This window comes from Choloepus didactylus, chromosome Y, assembly GCF_015220235.1.
Source record: "Choloepus didactylus isolate mChoDid1 chromosome Y, mChoDid1.pri, whole genome shotgun sequence".
NCBI classification, from domain to species: Eukaryota; Metazoa; Chordata; class Mammalia; order Pilosa; family Megalonychidae; genus Choloepus; species Choloepus didactylus.
The window spans coordinates 25983707-25997866 of record NC_051335.1 but is presented as its reverse complement, the minus strand read 5'-3'; the positions used below and the strand labels follow the sequence as shown (position 1 = coordinate 25997866).

At 35.9% G+C, this 14160-nt stretch overlaps 2 pseudogenes; one reads left to right on the top strand and one right to left on the bottom strand.

The window, feature by feature from the left end:
- Positions 1 to 8596: 8596 nt before the first annotated feature.
- LOC119524236 lies at positions 8597 to 12660 on the bottom strand (annotated as a pseudogene).
- Positions 12661 to 13265: 605 nt separating this feature from the next.
- LOC119524071 overlaps positions 13266 to 14160 on the top strand; it is a 40350-nt pseudogene continuing 39455 nt past the window's right edge.

The following is a 14160-nucleotide window of genomic DNA, read 5'->3' as shown; positions in this document are numbered from 1 at the left end:
TTAAACCATAGCCTTGAAACATAATTAAAAGAATGAAGTTTACTTCATGAGGGGTAGTGTAGGTGAGCAAATAAAGTGTGCCAATACATATCCACAAACGAAATTTTAAAATTCAATGCCACCTGCATCCTACCTACTTCAATCACTCTCTCCCATATTCTCCTAGAACTTTTAGAAACTGTGGACATTGAACATTTGAATTGTGGTACCTAGTACAAATTGAGATGTACCGCGAGTGTAAAATACACATTGGTTTTTGAAGACTCAGTATGGAAAAATGATGTAAATATCTAATAATTTTTACTTTGATCACGTTGAAATAATATTTTGACTTTATTGGGTTAAATAAAAATAATTAAATCAATTTCACCTGTATCATTTTACCTATTGTAATGTGGCTTTTAGAAAACTTAAAATTACATATGTGGCTTGCATTCTATTTCCACTGGACAGCATTATTCTACAACATTTGGTCATATAGGAGACGAATTGTGAATTTTTAAAAAAGTGGATACTACAGTCACCAACACTGTCCGCTGAGAAACCTAGCAATATTTCAGGTTTCAGTCCTCCATCCTGCCAAAAACAAAAGGAAGAGAAATCTCAGACCAGCACAATGCATAGGATGTACTAGGAGCACAATACAGACTATTGGCTGGGAAAGCAAACTCCCGCAAACTCCAAATTCAGATGAGTCCTTCCTTGTTCATTCTTATTGCTCTCCTCAAAATACTGCACCTGTTCTAGTAGTTATGGCATATTTGAATGGGTGTGATGGTTAGGTTCATGTGTCACCTTGGCTAGGTGATGGTGTCCAGGTGTCTGGTTAATAAACCAGAAGGCTGGTTTATTAAATCATCAGTCAACTGACTGCAGCTGTGACTGATTATGTCAACAAAGGGTGTGTCTTCCGTAAGGAGAGAATTCAATCAGCTGGATTTAATCCAATCAGTTGAAGACTTTTAAGGGAGAGGGAGAGACCTTCACTTGTTCAGCTCGTCAGTGAAGCATTTCCTGAGTTCACTGAACACTTCCACCAGAGTTGCCCGTTTGCTGCCTGAGTTCACCAACACCTTCAATGGAGTTGCCAGTTTCTTGCCTGCCCTACGGAATTTGGACCCATGCATACCCAGTTGTGTGAGACACTTTATAAAATCTTATATTTATAGGTATCTCTTGTTGATTCTGTTTCCCTAGAGAACCCTAACTAATACAATAGGGTTGGATATACTATGCATACCTTTTAAAGTTTTCATGTTATCTACAGGTTTCCCCACTGAAACATCTGCTCCTTATGGGTGGGGATTACCTTTTCCCCTGTGCTTCAAATGTTGAATGAGATGTAATAACCTTTTCAAAGTGCTCAGTGCAGCATTTATTCTAAATACCCACACCTATTATTTGAAATGACTTGTTTGCAATTACCTTCAGAGTGCATAGCACCTTCTGAATATGCTTAGATGGAAAATCTCCATCCATTGAGAAAAGGATAATCTTGGCTGCTTCTCTCAGTGGCTCATAAAATTGGTCCTGAGAGCAATTTCATAAAAGTTCCAAATATCTTCTGAGCAATAACATTCTTGGAATGGCTATGGCTGCCCAAGGCCACTTTAAATGTCATTTACTTGGATGCCAATAATCTGGCTGGCATACTAAAAAAACAGCTATAATTCTTTTAAGTCATTTCATATTTCAAACAAAGTCACAATTGGGGTCAAGAGCAGTACATGTAATAAGGGAGTTGAGATGACCATTAGCACTAAAGATTGTCCTCAAACTTTTATTTCTAAACTTTGAAATGATATACTTAACACCTTTTGCTCTAAGGTTGATTACAAGATACATTTAACCTGCTAAGATGGAGGAGGTTCACATTATTCATAGTGCTTAGGTGTATTTGGTTATGCCCAAAGTGATTTACTAAATTTACAATAGCTGACTTTTAAACCTCCTTAGAAGAAAATTCTTTAAGGTCTCCTTGGTAAAAATGATGTTAATTATGAAATCATGTCTTGTACATTTCCTAGTCTAGGACTTGGGATGAATTTTTTAAAAAATAGGGACCATATAGTGGGATTATCAGTATAATGAAAATAAGCTCTGGAATTAGAGACCTGAGAGCAAATACCCTACCACTTACTACGTGGTCCTGGGCAAATTACCAAATGTCTGTTTCTTGGTTGTGTCACCTATAAAATTTGATGGTAATAATGCTTACACCTCAGTCACTGTAAGGGTTAAATAATTTACAGTGTTTAGTACAATGCCAGTTAGCAATGAGTAAATTTTAGCTATTTTTAATATAGATATTAGTAATCCATTTGCAAGGTTTTAAGGTTTAAATCTTGCCTGAATTTAGTTAGAAACCTCAAAGAAACTGGACCCTGGCTTTCATTTCATATCTTTTAAAATGACCATTAAGAGTGCAGTCTATAACCCATCCTGAATTACCAGATCCTCTATTCTAGTATCTGGGTCCTTTTCACTGACTTCCCCTCAAAAAAGACGCCTGTACGCCAGCTTACCCTGTTATCTAGAATGTAAACTTTTTGATGATTTCTTGAGTTTCAAAGAATGGTATCATGAAAGACACTAAAATTAAAATACTGGAAACTAAATGAGGTGAAGAACTGACAGCATCAAATAATCCTGAGGAACTGAGTCTCACTCCCAGTGGTAGAACAGAGCTCCGTAGGAACCAGAGGAAATCAAACTATTATAATCTTTACCACCTGCAGAATGAATATAAATACCAAGAAGTCTCATCGAAGTACTGTATCAGAATATGACCATCCACTTAGAAACAAGGGCTTCTTAGTGGCTTAGGCAACATGTGTTCAAGAAGTTGGAGGTGGGGATGAAAGCAGCTGCATGAGCATGCATGCACATCTAAAGTTTCTGTAATAGAGATCAAGAAAGGGAGTTATCAGGGCATGGGGAAAACACAAGAAACAGCAAAGATGCACCTGTTTAAAAAGTCATTTACATAAATCTTTCCAGGATTCTTATACCAGGATATAGTTTAATTTTTTATTTTGCCATGCAAAGATTAAGCCATTAAACTACACATCGATAAAATGGACGTTGTATCACATAAACCAGTACTGTCTGCATCTAGTAGTGAGGGGAATCAAAATCATGATTGCATTGTAATTCCACTTGATTCTAAAAATCATGTATATTTGACATTGGTTTGAAGCCACAGAAACCTTATCATATTCCCCCTTTCAAAGAAAGCCCAAGGAGAGATGATCAAGTACAAATGATCACTTCATGCATTTTACTGAGTCTGTATTTTAAATCTGCAGTATGACATTACATAGGGAAAAGCTTCTTCCTAAAAGATAACTATTAATAATCAAACCAACTTTAATACAACTGACCTTTCAAGGTCTTTTTTGCATTAAACAAGTTAATTTCAGCAAGTGTAAAGCACTGTACAAAAAATGAAAACTGGGTACATTCTCGAAATTTAATACAGGGCTTCCCAATCAGGAGTCTGCCGGATAGATACTGGAGAAGGTTGTTATGTTCAGGTTTAAATTGAAAGAAAATGAGAAACCAGATAAAGCCAGCCAACCAAATGAACTTCACTTTGTGCTCCTCTCTGCTTTTTTTGAAAGTCTCTCCCAGAGGTCAGGAAGCCCTGGTATAACAATCACTTTAGTCTTTACAGAACGTACATTTATGTGCTTCATGCCCAAAGACAAAAGGCAACCTTTGTTGCTGTTCCCCCTCCCTTCAGGTTCTTATAGGCTTCAGAAAGCTTTCCAAGATTGCTGCCCAGTTATTTATATGACTCCAAGTAAATATCTATACCAAAGCAGCTCTTCCTGGAAGAAGGTAAGAGGCACAGATAATAACTAGGCCAACTGCGTACCTACTCAACTTGATACCTGATCACATGGCCCTACATCGTTAAAAGCAGCACCAGGGACAAATGGAGCTATCAAGAGGTAAAATCCAAACACTGGATGGTTAAAAACACATAACAATCAATCAGTTAGAATAATGTTAGTAAAGGAGCACTAAATACAGTGTTAAGGCTGGGCAGCTGATTCAACCATACCTTGGGATTGGAATAATCTGCAAGATGAGGAACTGATAGAGAACCTTGAAATAACTAGGCACAGTGGTATGATGGGAGTTAATTTTTTACTGCTTGTCTTCAAGATATCTATTTGTCACTCAACCCAAGTGACAATAAAATAGCTTGTGGGTCTTTAATAAACAAATCCTAATCAAAACCCAGTATCTCACTGTAACTTTATTTGAGGGTATAGAGAACATGCCTATTTCCTTCAGAATTGAATCAAAACACCTATATAGTCATGAAAAGAATCATAAAACTGATACAAACTTCTGTTATTACCCCTTCAGGTTCTAAAACCCCAGTAAGAGTTTTTTCTATGCTGTAGACATTTAGATCCCAACCATGGTTAAAGCAAGTGAGATCAATTACTTATTGGGAATATTTGATAATATTTTAGAAATATTCTAGATTAAAAAAAGAATCATTATTTCAGAATGCTAAAATTTTTAAGGGGCAGGCACTGAACCCCCAGCTGTTTTAGTTGCTTATAAAAAAATGTGACTTAAAAATAAGTGAAATACTAGTTCCTGGACCTTGTGCTTTAATTTTCCAAATGAAGCACATTATGTTGATTTACATTTCCAAATGCTTTTCTCAAAAGCACACAATTTACTAGTCAACACAATGAATACTGTTATTGAATGTTAAACATACTGAAGTTAAACATACTGAAGAATTACATTATATTTAAGGGAAAAAAACTGACACTTTAACATGTGCCTTATCAATCTCTTGCATTACTTAAGGTACAGGATACTTCAGAAAGTAGCAATCAGCATAATCTTATAGAACAAGGAAAGAATAAAAGTGCCCTGCAAACATGGCTTCTATGTACTTAATATTGTAATACATTTGACAGGGAGGCCAGTAAGGTAAACTTAAAAAATAAGGCAGATTACGAATCTTTTTTTGTTCACTGAAGAACCAAGAAGAAAAACAGGGAATAAAAATTTTCTCCATCTTTAAAAGAAAGTATCAACAACAACCACAAGGTGCCACTGTATTCTAGCAAGCTGTGAAAATGGCATTTGCAACATTCACCTCCCTATCACATGGTATTTTGGGAAATGACTGACAAGCCATAGCTGATGTTTGACTCATTTTCATGTTGTGGATATATGGGAAGCAGGTGGTTAAATACAAAGTATTAACTAAAAACCCTTCAGAAATTTAGACACTGACACTAGGAGAGAATTTCTTGGCACAAAGAGGACATGTTTTCCCAGGAAAAAAAAATCAATCATTACTTGAGTAACACTAATAGCTAACCAGTTTCCTAATCTTAAAATTTGGATGAATTACAATAATCCTGTTTCAAAAGAGACCATATATAATCTCCTGACAATTAACTTTTTTCTTAACTCACAATTATTACACTCCAGCACTAATGTGAACACTTTCAATACCAACTCCATAACACCACCGAGGTATAACTAATGTGTTCTTTTTTAAGAGGAAGTATTCCAAATTAACAGCATTGCCCTTCAGTGTTGCTGTAGATTAAGTCTGCAAACTTTTAACACAGCTCGTTCAATTTTGTTTCTAGTACTAATAAATCTCAACCTTGTCAGCTTCTTGGACTTAAAAACACAAAACACTTCAAACATTTCAGACTAGTAAGCGGATTTAAAAATATATCTGAAATATTCAAGGAAATAGTTTTTAGTACTTTCTCCCTATGCTTTGAACAATGTAACCTCCCAACATTTTTTTTTTCTTATTCCTATTACTGCATGAAGTTCAAACTAGGTCTTGAAGACAGAATCTTTCTGTAATGAAGAAAAAGTGCAAAGATACAAAATGAAATGTAATGTCTTTTGCAAAAAAAATGCTCCCTCAAGAAAATAGGTGTAGATGCTGGTGGGAAAAGATTTTTGTTCTCCTACATCTGACACCTACAAATGACCTTGTCTTCAATGTCCATAACCCTATTAAATATATATTAGTCATGGACTTTGCAAAATAAAAAATTAAGTAGAAGTAGCAATTCCACTAAAATACTTGTATTCATTCTACACAAAACAATGGAATTTAATGAGTGCTATTCAAAAAGGTGTCCACATGCACATGTTAGATATGTGCATTCTACTTAAGGCTAAAAACTTATAATTCTATTTCCAGTGTTTTATGAATAGCTTCAATATCTACATTCAAACCAAGATTCTACATGATTCACCTCTTTAATACTTCACAAATGAGTAATACATCTTGGGAGGGTAGGGAGGTATCTGTTGTCAATAACCTTCTTTATGCTTAGAATGTGCTGCGGTTGTTTTTAAAACTATTTTCAAATGATCACCCATGTAATAATGGAAAACATTTTATACCAAGAGGAAAATGTTTTTTTTTAGCCAATCAAGGACTACCCTGCAGATCTGAAAACCAAAGATTACACCCTTAGGAAAGGAGACAAGAAGGTTCACAGATATAAAAGAATCCTGACTTTTACATGGACAAGTTTTTTAAAAGATAAAATGTATTACATAAGCGCACCATAAACAATGAAATCTGCTTATATTAAAAAAATAAGTGAAGCTTTGTTTAACATTATTTCCTTGCAAGAGCAGATATCCTTAGTAAACAACTACTATGTTTTACAAGTGAATTGCCTTGATTCTTAGGTAGGATTTGAAAGCTAGAGGAAAACATGAAGGAATGAGCTTTGAAAAATCTTTACAGCTAAACTGTTAACAGTTAAGGTAGCCAGATAATTTCTAAAGCAGACTTATTTATTTTGTAGAGTGTTTAACTATGTCTGGTAGTTAGCTCACTTTATTAAAGGCCAAGGACATGTTCAATCCTCTTTGGGCCTGTTAGCTTTTCCCAGAAAAGCAAACATCTGCCAGTCAGACTAATCCTAACCCCAACCAGCCTCAAAAGGGGAATCAGCAAGAGTACTGGGGTTGTTCACAATTCTCTTCTCACTACTAAGAAAATAACAAAGTGCCTGTCCCAGAGTCTGTAAGTCAATGGGTCTCATCTTCAAATACAGGTAGCACAATTAAAATTTAAATTTCAAATAATCCAACAGGACTCATTTTCAACAAAGAGAGATAAAAATCCCTTAATTCTTTAACTGGCCTTTAAATGTGAAATGTTAAGTCTATGTTATAGAGGTTGTAATCAAACATTAACAAGTGTGCACTGGTACCTTAAATGACAAACCTCAAAAACAATGCAAATTTGAGACTTGCGTATTACATACACATCTGTACCAACTTCAATTCTTATGCTAAAAGTGGTTTATAGTCTCTTTCCTCCACCTGTTATTTTGGGTTTTTTTGAGGAGCAGACTTAGGAAAACATCACTTTAATTTGTGCTAGGTTGTAGTGGTTTGTTTCTCTTAAACCAAAGCTCTAACGTATTTGCTGATCTACTTCATCTACTCAAGAGTATCTAGAGCTCCTGCGAATCTCACCATATGTAACCAGTTCATGCCTGTATTATTACTGTGTTCATGAAAAGTTTAAATTCTTCAAACAGATTTCTTTACTCCTCCTATCTTTCATTTCCTGCCTAAATCAAAGTTAAAATACATAATTTCCATTGGTCTTTAATGCAGTTGAATTCTGCACGTTGTCCTTTCCTTTGCATGTCTCAGTAGTTGTTCACAAACATTAAATATTAGATATGTTCTGCTCTTGACAACTACACACTTACAAAAGCAGCTTTGTACTTTGTTTGGTGTGTTTTCTACCAGGTTGGCTCACAAAAAGCAGTTTTCTCATTTCTAAGCATGGATTTTACAATTTTTAATGCATTAATACAACAGTGCATTGAAAAAAGTACTGAGCCTCTATAAAATAGCTTTACATTTTTAAACAAATGAATGTGATTTTCTCACTTACACAAGCAAAGGCTTTTTAATATTTCCACAAGATAAATATTTCAGTTAAACTATAAGCTCACTCTACAGTGTGCCACAGTGATGGGCTTAGGAAACAGTTATACACTTAGAAGATTCTAACCTTAGTGTTATTTACACTGACATGTCCATATCCCAGTCTGAAAGGTGAATAAATGGTATTTAGAATGTAGCTGAATTTGTATCAACTAATAACTGGGAATGGTATAGCTTTAAGCAATCACTTATGAAACATGTACTGTAACTTAGTCTAAACTGGGAATTTTCTTTGCCCCTCTCTATGGCATGGGAAACTTTAAAGATCAACATGAAATAGATAGGAGCCATTGCTAAGGCAGATCTTTTAAGGTAACAAGGAGAAACTGACAAGTGTGGATGATAAATTATCAGTATAAAGAGGTGCTATTGACTCAATTGGTACTGAAGTCAGATTTTTAGGTCCTAAAACGTTGCTTTTTCCAATATTTCCTTTTATTCTGGAACAGAAATTGGAGAAAGGACAGTTCGTTCAAAAAGCAATGACTCAATTCAGGCTGTTACTTTACATTTAAGCACCACTCAAAAAGTGGACATAAAGCAAGTGATTCCTGTTTGCCCATCACTACACCAGATATAGAGATGAGAGTTCAGATCTTTATTACACAACACTTTCTCTGTTACCAGAAGTTAAGACTGCTCTGCGACAAACAGGACAGGTAGAATTTTCAGATAACCAGCGATCGATGCATGGACATGGTACTCATGGGAACAAGGTAGTTTACGAAGTTTGTTGCCTTCTGTATATTCTGTAATGCAAACACTACAGGTTTTTAATGCATCATTTTCACCAAAACTTCTCATTGCCAAGTTGTCAATCTGTTCTTTGGTGAGTCCTCTAGGTTGGTCATCATCATCCTCATTTAAGAGGAAAAACTGAGCCAGACCAAGGAAGGGCAAAGAGCCACTTTCATCAAATGTTACTGGGGCCCTATGTCGACCCTCGCCTGGCACCTGATGATGAGCTTCCTTCATTACTGCCTTCAACACTCTGAGCTAGTTTCTTGACACTTTTCGAAATTCACCACTGGAACTGGAACTAGGACTGGAACTGGAACTAGAACTGGAACTGGAACTGGAACCAGAGCTGCTACTACCACCAGAAGCCCCTCTTCCATTCCGTGACTCTGCTTTCCATATTTCGACTTGGGACTGAGCCACTAGGCTCTGAATCACTATCACATACATAAAATAGCTTAACTCACCAAAACCCGTCATTATCTGCCTTAACATAGTCTGAATTGCAACAGATGTAGTCTCACTTAAACCAGTATTTAAGATTCTACGAATGGGAATTCTGATGGTACTGACATAGGTTCTCACACCGCCCGCTCAGAACGTGAAAATGTACGCCTAAAACCTCCTCGTTCACTTTCATAAGTGACAGTGTTGTTTGGTGTCTGAGACCTTGACCGAGTTCTGCTAGCTATGCTATCTCTCTGCCGATATTCTCCAGGACGAACTCTTCTTACTTGAAGATCAAGGACTATGGTTGGAGGTCTCTGTCCTGACCCTGTGGATTCACCACTGCCAGTTGTGTCTGAAGAACCTGCTCCTGAGAGGCATTTCTTGTTCCAGATGCTGCAAAAAGACCCCTACTTAGCAGCTCAGGTCCAGTTATTTGTTGTCTCAATGTCACATGGTGCCGGGTTCTAGAACTTCCCTCAGTTTCATTTACCAAAGGATGCTCAAAGTCTGAGATGAGATACTATGATGAGACGTCGTGGAATTTCACTCATTGGATGCAGAGGTGACCTACTTCTTTCAAGCTCTTGCTCTCGTTCTCCGATGGTGTCGGGCTCCTGCTTCTTGCCCTTCCTCTGACCTCTGGTAGGTGGGACCTCTCCTGTTAATGCTTCAGTTGAATTCGTTCTGATCTAGATGGCCTTGTAGATGTTGATTCAGATCGTGGATTTTCCACTTGCCTTTGGCTGCTGTTTTCCATATTTTCTCCACCAGAGCGTCTTATAGATGGACTCAGTTTCATTCTCTGGATTTTGGCTCCCATTGTTACGGTTAACATTTATTTCTAAACTGAATCTGAAATCACCACTGTTTGGATTAGTCCGGCTCACTGCTCTCCAGATTGGTTTCCCCTTTGCCCACTTCTTGTCGTATTTCCTGTTTGTCTGCCAGAGGTTAAGCCAGTCTATTATAGAGTCACCATTAGAGACATCATCTGAAGAGTCTCCACCTGTTTAAAAAGGGGAGAGGAAGAAAAAGGAACTACCCAAAATTAGGACAATCATAATAGTGCTCTAAAAACTTTGTATGAAAAAAAGAACTTAAAAATTATGAACAGATTTTGCATTTACAGATTTTTGTAAACTACACTGTACATAGATTTGCAAGTAAAGGCAGTAATGTTTCAACTGCATTTGAAAAAGAGCAGGCAAATCCTACAGACATTTAGAGAATTATTTTTTTTAAAAGGGAATCTGGAGGAAGTCTACTTTCAGTATTTCATATGCAGAACACTAGCATACCACTGTGGGACTTTCAGAAGACAAAATTTTTTTCTATCCACTGTCAAAACATTAATGCAATCAAAGTAATCACCAAGTAAAACACCAGGGCTAATGTTTAGTTCAATTACATCTTGTCAAATTTTCATTAGTCTACAACATTACTTTCTATTCCAGACTCTTGATTTAAGTGCCTTTGATAATACCTAAGGTTGTTTTAAAAATGCCAGACTGCTGTAGCCGTTGCAAAAAACATAAACAAGCTTTACAGGCTTAAAAGTATTTGTTAATATTACCAAGATTTTAAATCAATATGATATTGAAGATCAGACCAAATGAAGAGTCTGATACTAGCATAGTACATATAATGGCATATTCAAGAGCCAAATGTTCTCATAGCCTCTTAGGTTAGATAGTCAAATTCCCTACTGAAACACTGTGAGGGAAACACCAGACTTGAGGTTAGAGTAGGGTTTCTCAATAGCAGTGCTCTTGACATTTTGATCCACATAATTCTTTGTTGTGTGGGGGCGGTGGGATTCACACCATCTCTGGCCTCTACCCACTAGATGCCAGTAGCCACCCCTCTCCCAGGTGTGTCAATCAAAAATGTCTCCAGATATTACAAATGTTCCCTGGAGGATACAAATTATACCCTGTTGAGAACCACTGGGTTAGAGATTTGGGAGCATTTCTTTTTGCTGGTAAGAAAGTCACATGTTATGTAGAAGGAATAATTCAGAAAGTATGTGGAAATTTCAATGGCAGTGGAAAACCAAGAAAAAAAATCACATTAAATAGGTTATTTCTCACTGTGTCCCAATTAATACAAAAAAACCCAAGGTGAAGCAGAAAAAAACATGTGACATTTTCATCAAACATCTTTTTATGAGCAGTTACTTAGGCCCAAATTAAATTTGAGCTAGTTCTGGATAATCTTTGGTTGACTTTTACTATTATGAAACTCCTTATCCATTCGATCCCCCACCCCCCAAAGCAAAATATACCTCTATTTTCATCTGAGTTTTGTGGTGGTGGGCCCTCTTTAATTTGTTGTAGTCTTCTCAGCAACTCTTCCTCAGTACTTTCACCTGAAAACAGTTTTAAAAATGTTTGCCCAAATTACAAATGAAAACCAGTGACTTTTAACCCTCTGAAATGAAAACTAAGAAGTAGCAACTTGGATAAAATCCCCTTCTTTGGGAGCATAATATTACAACTTGTATTTATATAAGTTTTCTTTCCAGTTTACAAAGTGCTTTGGCATACAATATCTAATTTTTTTAAAATTGCAACTCTGGGAGGTAGCAAATATTGTTATCTGCATTTTAAAATGAGGAAACTAAGACTGAGTGATAGACTGACTTGCCAGAAGCCACAGGTGAATAAGCAATAGGGCCAGAACTCAAACTTACACATTCCAATTCAAGTCTGGTACTATTGGCTCAAAACACATACCCTCTCATAAGTCATTCTAAAACCTTCCCTTTTAAAATTTAAGCAGTCACCCAAGGGATAGTAGAATTAAATATAAATGAGAAGAGGAGAGGGTGAGTTTTAACTAGGATCAAATGGGACTTAGAGTAAAAGAGAACAACCAACCACAAAGTTCCAACTGACAATTTCACTTAGGTTAGCCCTGGAGGATTACCACTGGGACATATTCAGGGAATCAGGGATGACACAAAATAGAATATTTCTGTCCTAAGAACTGAAGTTCTCATTAACATTTCATACTTGGATCCATGTATAGTATGTTAAATAAAACAAAAAAGATTGTTCAGCTCCATGCTTTTCAATTCAATTCACTGCAAATTCATAATATAATCACAACTTAAAAATCTCTGATATAGAAAAATTCAAATGTGAACAAATAGAATCAGGTAATAAGTACAGCATTAAATGTCATTTTATATCCCTTGTATTAAAATCATATTTAATGGCTAAAGAAACAGATTTTTATAAAATCAGTAAACTACAAGTATAAACCCTTAAATTGCACGTAGCATACCTGGAGTGCCTAGCAAATTGTTATCCCCTCATAAGCCTATAATCTTCTTCACTCAGGGTTGTTTACAAATTGATAGAAAGCTTCTTCCCGATCCAATCGGTCCATCTGACTTCTGCGCTGTGCGGCAGACTGATCACCACTTCCTTTATCGTTGGAATCGGAGCTTTCCATCTTGATGAACAAGTGGAAGATTATCTAAAAGGAAAAGGAAACCAATCTTGAAACAGAATACGTAGCATGTATTCTACATAGCAATTTCAAACTATGTGAAAGTCCAGAATGTGGCTCAAGATGTGGATTTTACAACCTCAAATGAATGAAATTTCACAACAGAAAAACTCGTGAAAAAGCACTGTTATACTAGGAAAAGACTAGGTCAGAGTCAGCAAACTATGGACTACAGGCCAAATCCAGTCCCACCACCTCTTTTTATACTGCTTGTGAACTAACCATAATTTTTACACTTTTAAAGGGTTTTAAAAAGTTTTAAAAAACAAAACAATACTGAGATGTGAGAATTATATGGAATTCAATTTCACTGTGCACAACACTTTGTGGAACACAGCCACACATGTTCATTTATGTATTGCTTATGGCTGCTTTCACATTACAACAGCAGAGTTTAGTTGTGACAAAGACCATATATGGCATTCTCATTGCTTTGTGCTGTTCTGCACACTGTAAATCATAGTGATGCAGTTATAACTTGACAGCTTTTCAAGTACCACACGTATCACCATACTATAACATTTTTTATTGCCACTACATACTCATTATGTCAAAAGAAGTAGACCATGAATGTCACGTTTAAAGGCACAGTGGAGTGTAGGTTATTTTATCAGATTAGATGGCCAAGTATTGTGTTTATTATGCAACAACACTGTACGTGCCAAAGTAATAAAATAAATGCTGACATTATTAGATTAAACACTCATCACAATGTCCCCAACTCACAGGAAAGCTATGATCTGAAAAATTTAAAATGAAATATCGCAAAAATAAAGAAATGAAAAGTTGGCTTCACCAAGTAAGTTTCCAAGTGGCTAATTTGTTAGCTAAGCAAGGAAAGACATTTATTAATGTGAGTTGTATCATGTTTGATTGAAGAGCTAAAGAAATGTACCCAGAGAAAATAAACTTGTTTAAGATTATTAGCCTTTTGGTGAGTACAGTTGCTCAAAAAGTTGAGGATACTGGAAGCAGTCAATTATCAACTGAAAAAAAGGGCAAATGATTTGAATGGTTTTCCTTGGCTCTTGATGCAAATATTATTACTACTATTCAATTCTTGTTTATTCAAGGAGTTTAAAGTGACAAGAATTTGCCTCCATAAATAGTCTATACAAAACAACTGCAGGTGAGAATATTTCCAAAGAAATTAAGAAAACATAATTCAGTACAAACTGAAGTAGAATCTGCTAAGATGTGTTACAACTAAAATGGTAGTGAAAATATACGTAGAGCAGGCGGAAAAAAAAAAAACAAAAATAAACCTAATGTTTAAAAAGGAACAAAAGGAGGTAGATATTAAAAAAAAACAAACTGTGGTCCAAAAGAGGGATTTCTATAAATTCATATTTAAAGATAGGAAAATGTTCCTGTTAACTAAAGAGCTACCTAAAAACTTTTATCAATATACACAGATACTAGGAAAGAAATGTACCTAAAACTCTCCAACTGGTTCTGTAT